An 8,498-nucleotide genomic window follows, 5' to 3' on the forward strand; every position below is an offset into this window, starting at 1 on the left:
GGGCCTCAGTTTCCCCATATGTACCACAGGAAGATGGGCCAGTAGTCTCCACGGTCCTCCCATCCCTGACATCAGGTAACAAGAAGCGTCACTCTGCCTGGGTTCCTCGTGGGCCCTGACTGAGGCAGTCAGAGCTGATTTCAGACGCAGCGTCCTCTAGGTGTGAACCCTCAGAGGCATGGGCTGCTGGTTTGGGAGTGGCCATGGGGTCACAGCACAGTACCCTTGGGGGCTCTTTGGGCACAGCTGAGCTTCCTTCCTGGACACAGTTATGCCAGGCCCCAGAAACCTTCAGCGTATCCCAGCCTCAGTGCAGTCAGAACAAATGCTGGCCTGCGAGCTGGGTTAGTCACTTCTCTCTTTGTGCTTGGGATTGGACAGCCACGATCTGCGGATGTCATTAAGACAGAGAGGGTCTGGTTAGGGATGTTGGCCCAGTGACCCTGCCCCCAGCACCAGTCACTATGACAACAGTTCAATAGGGTCCCAAGGGTCTAAGAATCCTGCTTCCACTGAGGGCGAGGTTGGCTGAGGTCAGACAAAGAGGGATTAATAGAGCCCTGTTCTCATCAAGCCACAAAGCGCCATTATTACTAGTTGCAACAGCCCTACCAGGAGATGGATCATTCTTTCAAGTGACAGAGAATCCAGCAAACTGAATGAGTGGTTCTTGCATCAGCCACAAAGTCACCCTGGAGCCCAGACTTAGCGACGGAGGAGAAAAACTAGAAAAAACCCAAATGTCCAACAAACAGTTACATAAAGCATGATACAGCCATAAAATAGCACAATTGCAGTCATTCAAATGATGATGTTAATTATATTTATTACATTAAAATCCTCATGATACATGTAAATAAGTTCACAAAAACTTCCAATAAGTGACATTTTTGTAAAAAAAACCATATGCATATCTATATACAGTAAAATATTTCAAAATGTTAGCAGCAGTTATTGTTGAAAAGCAAAATCAGGTGCAATTTTTTTCTTTCAGTTTACTTATATATTCTGTAATAAACATATACTCCTCTTGTATATCGAAAAACTTTTATTCTCTTAAAAACTGGTGCAGAGAATTAGAAGGTGATCGTTCTTTCTCTCTGGAGTCAAACTTCAATTAACGAAACCCATGAGAGGACACTGTTTTGGAAAGGCAAGCTTTCTTTATAACTAATATTTTATTAATTCAAATACTAATACTTAAAAAATGTTTTACATTAACGAGTGTATAAGAAAAGTATTCTAAACAGCACTGCATGTTATTATGCCTTCTTATAACAGAGTACAATAAAAATAGTTCATCATTAGCTTTATCATCATGAAGAGTCCAAATTCTACCATATTACATAACAAATGATCTTCAGGACTATCGGATGAGCAAGTGTTTGGGCCTGCATTAAGTGGCCTCGGATTTCTGTACTTATTAGGTATCTAGATTTGCTTTTTATAGATTTTCAGTCTCCTGCACTGCTGATAAACCATCAGTCTCAGTATTCCACCTGTAGCAACGCTTTCCCACTCTCTCTGATTTGGTGCTTCTAATATTCTGTCATTTTGGAACAAACAAATACACCTGTTAGAAGTCTGAATCAACTATGAGAGCATAGATCTAAGCAAAGGCTTTAAAGTGAAGACACAGGTGAGCTGAGATCCAGATGGGGAGGTGTCCAAAACTGGTGGCTCTTGTAGGCTGGAGTTACATTATGAAATATCATGGAAATCATGTTAAAGAGTTTGGATTTTATATTAAGGACGAGTGGGAGCCATAGAAGAATTTCAAGAAGAGAAGCAAGGTGCTGTTAAAAAACAAAATCACATTAAAACTAGTTTTGTGGATCTTACTTAGCTTTATTTGCGATTCTAGAGTTGGGTAGCAGCCAGAACCAAAAATGGTTCAGAATGCTTCACCCCACCATATTTAAAGCCAGAGAAAAGGAAGTGACATGCAGAAACAACCTGATTGGTTACAGCTCCATGTCTGCCTTATTTGGGCGTGGTTTGATGAGGCATTTGTAGCCTGTGATTGGTGAGACTTTGCTACTTATGATAAGAATGTACTTCTAGGTTAGGTTACACTCTGCTTACAAATCAGATTGGGTTACATTTCACCATGTGGAGAAACCTTTATACCAAACTTAAAATATGTATGGAGGCAGCTTTAGGCCAAACTTTTTTTCAATTTAACTGTGCTCATATTCGTGTTTTTTCAAAGACTGTTGGGACAAAGACAATTTAGTGAGTGGCAAAACTGTTGGTAGGAAGACAGATGTGGGGTCTGGAAATACACAGGGAAGGAAATTGGGCTGTGAGAAGGTAGGTTATCAGATACATTATACAAGGCATCTAAAAAGTTCATGGAAAATAGAATTAAAAGATTATACAATCTTCCAAGAACTTTTTTTTCCCCCAAGAACGTTTTGAACTACCCTCATATATGTGTTGTCTTTCAGCAGATAAATCCAAACTCATTCTCCCTTCAAGAGGAACCACGGGAGAGATTTATTTCTGTCCTCCATGCTAGGAGAAGCCATGTCTCTCCTAAACTATAGGTATATTTTTATGTCATATTGTAAATATGTACATCATGCGAATAATTGCATTTTCCTCTTTGTTTTGGTCACTGGGAAGCTCTGTGTATACAATTCTACACACTGACTTAACCCTCAGATATATACTTTCATTTTGCCAGAATTCTTTATTTATGGTATCTTTTGTCTCATTTGGATTTTCAAAAGTGGCATCAAATTATTTTTGGAATGGAGTGTAATAAAATATATATTTTAAGAGTCTGAGCTTTAAAAAAAAATCAATGCTCTTAAACAGATTCTCAAATCCTTATGATTGTTCATTCAGTAGATTTTTTTAAAAGCTAAGACTATTTTGGTATTGGCATATTTCTCCATGTTAAATATTGCTTTAAAAACTGGGAAGTTTATGACACCAAAAGCACGGTCACTAAAGAAAAAGTGGATACACTGGACTTCATCAAAATTTAGAACTTGTGCTTCAAAGGACACTATCAAGAAGGTGCAAAGATAGCTCACAGAATGGGAGAAAATATTTGCAAGTCATATATCTGATAAGGGACTTACATCTAGGATACATAAGAAACTCTTGCAACTCAATAATAAAAAGACAACCTAATTTTAAAATAGGCAAAAGATCTAAGTAGTTATCCAAAGAAGATATGCAGATGGCTACTAAGCACATGAAAAGATGTTCAACGTCATTAGTCAACAGGGATATGCAAATGAAAACCACACTGAGACACACTTCACATTTACAAGGACAGCGATCATCAACAAGACAGATATTAACAGTGTAGACAGGAGGTGGAGAAATGGGAGCCTCATACATGGCTGGTGGGAATGTAAAATGGTGCAGCTCCTTTGGAAAACAGTCTTGCAATTCCTCAAAAATAAAACAGTTACCATATGACCCGGCAATTCTACTCCTAGGCATAGATCCATCATGAATGAAAACACAGAGATCCACATAAAAACATGTACATGGACGTTCATAGCAACACTATTCACAATATTCAAAAGGTGGATACAACCCAAATGTCCATCAGCTGATAAATGGATAAATAAAATGTGGTATATGCATACAATGGACTATTATTAGGACTGGATATGCTGCTTCCCAGAGGGTCCTTCAAGACCCCTACCCTCAGAAGGTGCCAAACTTCCTGAATGTGTGAGGCCTGCAGACTCCCTCTATGGGAACTACCTACTATTTGTCTTGTTGATGTTTAAATATGTAAATAACGATTCATCAGACTATGCATCTGAGAAACTCAGGGAATACTCTGGAAGGCAGGAGCCACAGTGAAGCTGAGGGCACCTCTCAACATGTGTTCCTTCTCTGAATCCCAACAGCAAACCTGTGAGGTAGATGTTATTTTCCCCTTTCAGATGCGAACACAGAGACTTGCTCAGAGTCACTTTGGGCCCAGCCTGTCTGGCGCCAAAGCCCATGTTCCTTCTCCTGAACTGGTTCCTCCGATTTCTCCATGTTTAGACTCCAAGCAGGTCACAGAGGACAGGAAATGCCTCCACCCCCATCCCCTGAGAGGGACTCTGCTCTGGAGTCTGGATTTTCAGGATACTCCTGGCCTCACCTGGCTGTGCTCCTACTTTCCCCATTTCCCCCTTTCTCTCCCCAGATCAGGATCCTCTGCAGCCCAGGCTCCTTGTGTCTGGCCCTCTCTACACTTGAGGCTGGGAGCTTCCATTTACAGTCCCAGGGGGGGAAAGGAGAAAGGATTACGGATGTTCCCAGCTCTAAGCCTTCAGTCTATCTCTCAGGATGCCTTTTGTTGCCAAGAAAGATGGAACAGATGTCTTGGCAATAGCTTCAAATGTTTCCTGCCAAACCAGAGGAAACTTGTCTTCAGCTTAGATGCAGCCAAGGAAGACAAGTCCCAGCCCACATTATTCACAGGAAACGCACAAGCACACACGAGCTGCTTAAACCTGGGGGGCCCGCAGCTCCCAGCAGCCTCTCTTCACCAGGGTTCCAACATCCACTATAGAAACTTGTTGCCCCCCTTCATGCCTTCATCCTCTACCTCCCCACCCCCGATGTTCCATGTCACCCCCTGCTCATGTCATGAATGACTCCACCCATCACACCCTAGGTACACATTTTTTTTTCTTTTTTCTTTTGGGTGATAAAATACACATATCATAAAATTTACCATTTAAGCCATTTTAAAGTGTACAATTCAGCGATGTTTAGCACTTTCACTATGTTGTACAACCATCTCCACCATCTACTTCCAGAACATTTCATCACCACTAAAGGAAAGTCTATACCCATGGAATAGTCACTTCCCGTTCCCCTCTCCCCAGCCCCTGGCAGCCAGTCATCTGCTTTCTGTCTCTTTGATTCCACCTATTCTGGGTATTTCATGTAAATGGTATTGCACAATATTTGGCATTTTGTGACTGGCATCTTTCACTCAGCTTACGGTTTTCCACGTTCACTCACGTTGCGTATCGGTGCTTTGTGTACTGATACTTTATAGCTGTACCTTATATGCTTTATGGCAGAATAATATTCCACTGTATGGATATAACACATTTTGTTTGTTCATTCCTCCGGTGATGGATGTTTGGCTTGTCTTTTTTTTTTTTATGACCGATAAGGGGATCTTAACCCCTTGCTTGGTGTTGTCAGCACCACGCTCACCCAGTGAGCTAACCGGTCATCCCTATATGGGATCCGAACCCATGGCCTTGGTGTTATCAGCACCGCACTCTACCGAGTGAGCCACGGGCCGGCCCTGGATGTTTGGCTTGTTTCTGCCTTTTTGCTATTGTGAATAGTGCTGCTCTGAGCATTCTTGTACAAGTTTTGTTGGGACATCTGTCTTTGATTCTTTTGGGTACATATCCAGGAGTGGAATTGTATGTACTTGGACATATACCTAGGAGCAGGTTATATAGTAATTCTGTTTAACTTTTTGCGAAACCACCAAACTGTTTTCTATAGTGACTGAACCATTTTACATTCCCACCAGTGGTGTAGGAGGGTTCTGATTTCTCTACACCCTCATCAACATGTGTTGTTTTCCTTAACGAAAAAATTCTAGCCATCCTAGTAGATATGAATGGTATCTCATTGTGGTTTTGATTTACGTTTTCCTGATGACCTTCATTAAGCATATCTTCATGTGTTTGTTGACCTTTGACCTTTTGTATATAAGTATCTTCTTTGCAGAAATGTCTATTTAAATCCCTTGTCCTTTCTTAAATTGGGTTATTTATTTTATAGTTGAGTTGTAAGAGTTCTTTATATATTCTGGATACTAGATCCTTATAAGACACATGATGTGCAAATATTTTTTCCCTTTGAAGCAGAATAGTTTTTAATTTGATAAAGTTCAATTTATCTTTTTTTTTTTTTTGGTTGCTTTGTTTTTGGTGTCATATCTAAGAATCCACTGACTGCCCTGCTGCTCATGGCTCCTGAGGCCAGGAACCTCTGTGAAGGCAATGGCTTGAAACACACACCCACACACACCCACACTCACACACACACACACACACACACACACACACACACACACACACACACACACGAGTGGGAGCATAAACTCAGAGACAGAAGCCAGAATGAGCTCAGTACTGTTAGCAGCACCTTCCTGCTTCCAGCTAAGCCAGCTCCTTTGGCTAATGTGAGGTCATATCCTCATGGGGTCGCTCAGCACCTCTCTGAGACCAGGCCAGAAACTGCTGGGACCCTCAGCCAGGACTGGCACTAACCAACTCCCAGAAGAGTTTGAGTGGAACACTTTAACATCCTCTCTCAGAAATAATGGGTCAAGTGGACCTAGAGTAAATAAGGGTACAGAATTCTGAGAAACATAATCAGTACGTTTAAAACTATATATATTCTAAAAATAGAATATGTATTTTTCAAATAATCATTGAACATTTATAAAAATTGGTTTATGTACCAGGTTGCAAAGAAAAAAATTTAAATTACAGAAAGTAGACATTGTACAGATTCCTATTGTCAGAGTATAATTCAATAAAATTAGAAATGAATTACAGAATAATAATAACAGTGAGAAAGCCTTGGAAACAAAAGCACAAACAGCTTTTCAGTATTAAGGAGGAAATAAAAATTGCAAATTAAGGTTTCTTGAAAATTGATGACCATGAGAACACTACGTGATAAAGGAAAGGTGTAGGAGGTGGCCAAAACTGTGCTTAGAGGAAATTTTGTAACGTGAAGTGTTTTTAAAAATTAACAGAAAGGAAAATAAAAACTTGTTATGATTTTTAAAAAGGACTAAAAAGACAACTAAAAGGAGAAATGAATGATAAAGTTAAAAATAGAAATTGATAGGGCCGGCCCGGTGGCACACTGCTACAGTGCACCGCTTGGGAAGCGCGGCGGCGCTCCCGCCGAGGGTTCGGATCCCACATACAGACCGGTTCCCGCTCACTGGCTGAGCGAGGTGCGGGGGCAACACCGAGGGTTGCAATCCCGTTGCCGGTCCCGGTCCGGTACGGGGGCGACACTGAGGGTTGCGATCCCGTTGCCGGTCCCGGTCCGGTACGGGGGCGACACTGAGGGTTGCGATCCATTGCCGGACACGGAAAAAGACAAAAAGGAAAAAAAAAAATAGAAATTGATAAATTTGATAGAAAAAAATAGTAAAATAGATCTCTAGAACCAAACCTAGCTCTTTAAAAAGACCAATGGCATATATTGCTCATAAATATAACCAATAAAAAGGAGATAAACAATTAATGACAATAGAAATGAAAACTGGATTAATACCACAAATACAAAGATGATTGTTAAAATTCTAAGAGATAAGGATCTATGTTTGAACTCCAGATGAAGTGAACAATTTTCTAGAAAAATATGTGTTCAAAATTAATTTGAAAAGAATTAGAAAAACATGAAGTTAATATTCCATAGAAGAAATAAAGATAACTATCAGTGGACTGAAGCCCAGGCCTGGGGAGCTTGGCCACAGCTTCTCCATTTTTGCGAAGGTTGCTCTGCTGGGTCCTGATCTCCACATGAGCCTGGGGACCCAGTTCTTGGGTTCAGGCTCCCCTTTTTTTTTTTTGCTCCTTAGACTTAGGACCCTTGAGCCTCAGGTCTATGGGGATCCCCTCAAGGTGAGCAAAAGCACCAATGCCAAGAAAAAAATGACTTCAGGAACAGGCAGGGGCAACAGCAGGACCCACCTCTCACTTAGTAGCGATGATACCACCTTAGGCTTAGATGAGCAGGACAAGGGATGACACGTGTAAAGTCCCTAGTAGCTTCGCTGCATGTACAGTCCTTGCCTAACCATGGCACAAAACAAAACAGTGGAGGCCAGCAGAGCCTCCTGCTGCTGTAACAGGGCTGTGTGAGCAACTCGTGGCTCTCAGGGCTTTAGTCCCTGCTCTCTGCCCATGAGAACCATGCAGCAGTACCTCCTTGACCCCAGAAAGCAAAGGCTCATGGACTTACCAAACCAAAGGGGGGCCTAGTGGAGACCTTGCCAGGACCGAGATTTCAAAGCATGCTCCAGAGGCCCAGGGCACCACTGGGGTCTCCTCCAGGAAGGCTGGCCTCTTGAGGCCCATGTAGCCCAGGCCCTTGGAGCTTCTGAGGGTTTTGGGGAGCATCCTGGATGAGTTTCTCTGGTCCTGAGGCTCCTCTCAGCTTCATTCCAGGAGGGGAGACTGGAGGGAAGGTGGGGCTGGCCGCTCTGTGGATCTGCTCAGCTGCATCTCGCCCATCTCTGGAAGGCCACCTTGTAATAAATCCTCTCCACTTGCCTGTTCAGGACAGCACAGGGCAACTACAGGAAGAAGAAGGAAAGATTGAAATCACACAGAGGAGGAGAGAGGTGCTTTCAAGGAACCAAGACCAGTCAGTGCCCAGGGCTCCTGGCCAACTGGGCGGTTTGACCCTTCATTTCTCCAGAGGACTCTGGGGATGTCCTTTCCTTCATAGGGTGCCCCCCAGTGCCTTCC

The 8,498-nt window shown here is 42.3% G+C and overlaps 1 long non-coding RNA gene across 1 annotated transcript; it reads right to left on the bottom strand.

The window, feature by feature from the left end:
• Positions 1-804: 804 nt before the first annotated feature.
• On the bottom strand, positions 805-8,291 carry LOC103590955. Its single transcript, XR_550522.1, has 2 exons — positions 7,990-8,291; positions 805-1,796 (listed from the first exon to the last, which is right to left on the bottom strand). It is a non-coding gene; the product is annotated as an uncharacterized LOC103590955 (long non-coding RNA).
• Positions 8,292-8,498: the final 207 nt, after the last annotated feature.

The sequence above is a fragment of the Galeopterus variegatus genome, unplaced genomic scaffold (assembly GCF_000696425.1).
Source record: "Galeopterus variegatus unplaced genomic scaffold, G_variegatus-3.0.2 Scaffold52, whole genome shotgun sequence".
Taxonomy (NCBI): domain Eukaryota; kingdom Metazoa; phylum Chordata; class Mammalia; order Dermoptera; family Cynocephalidae; genus Galeopterus; species Galeopterus variegatus.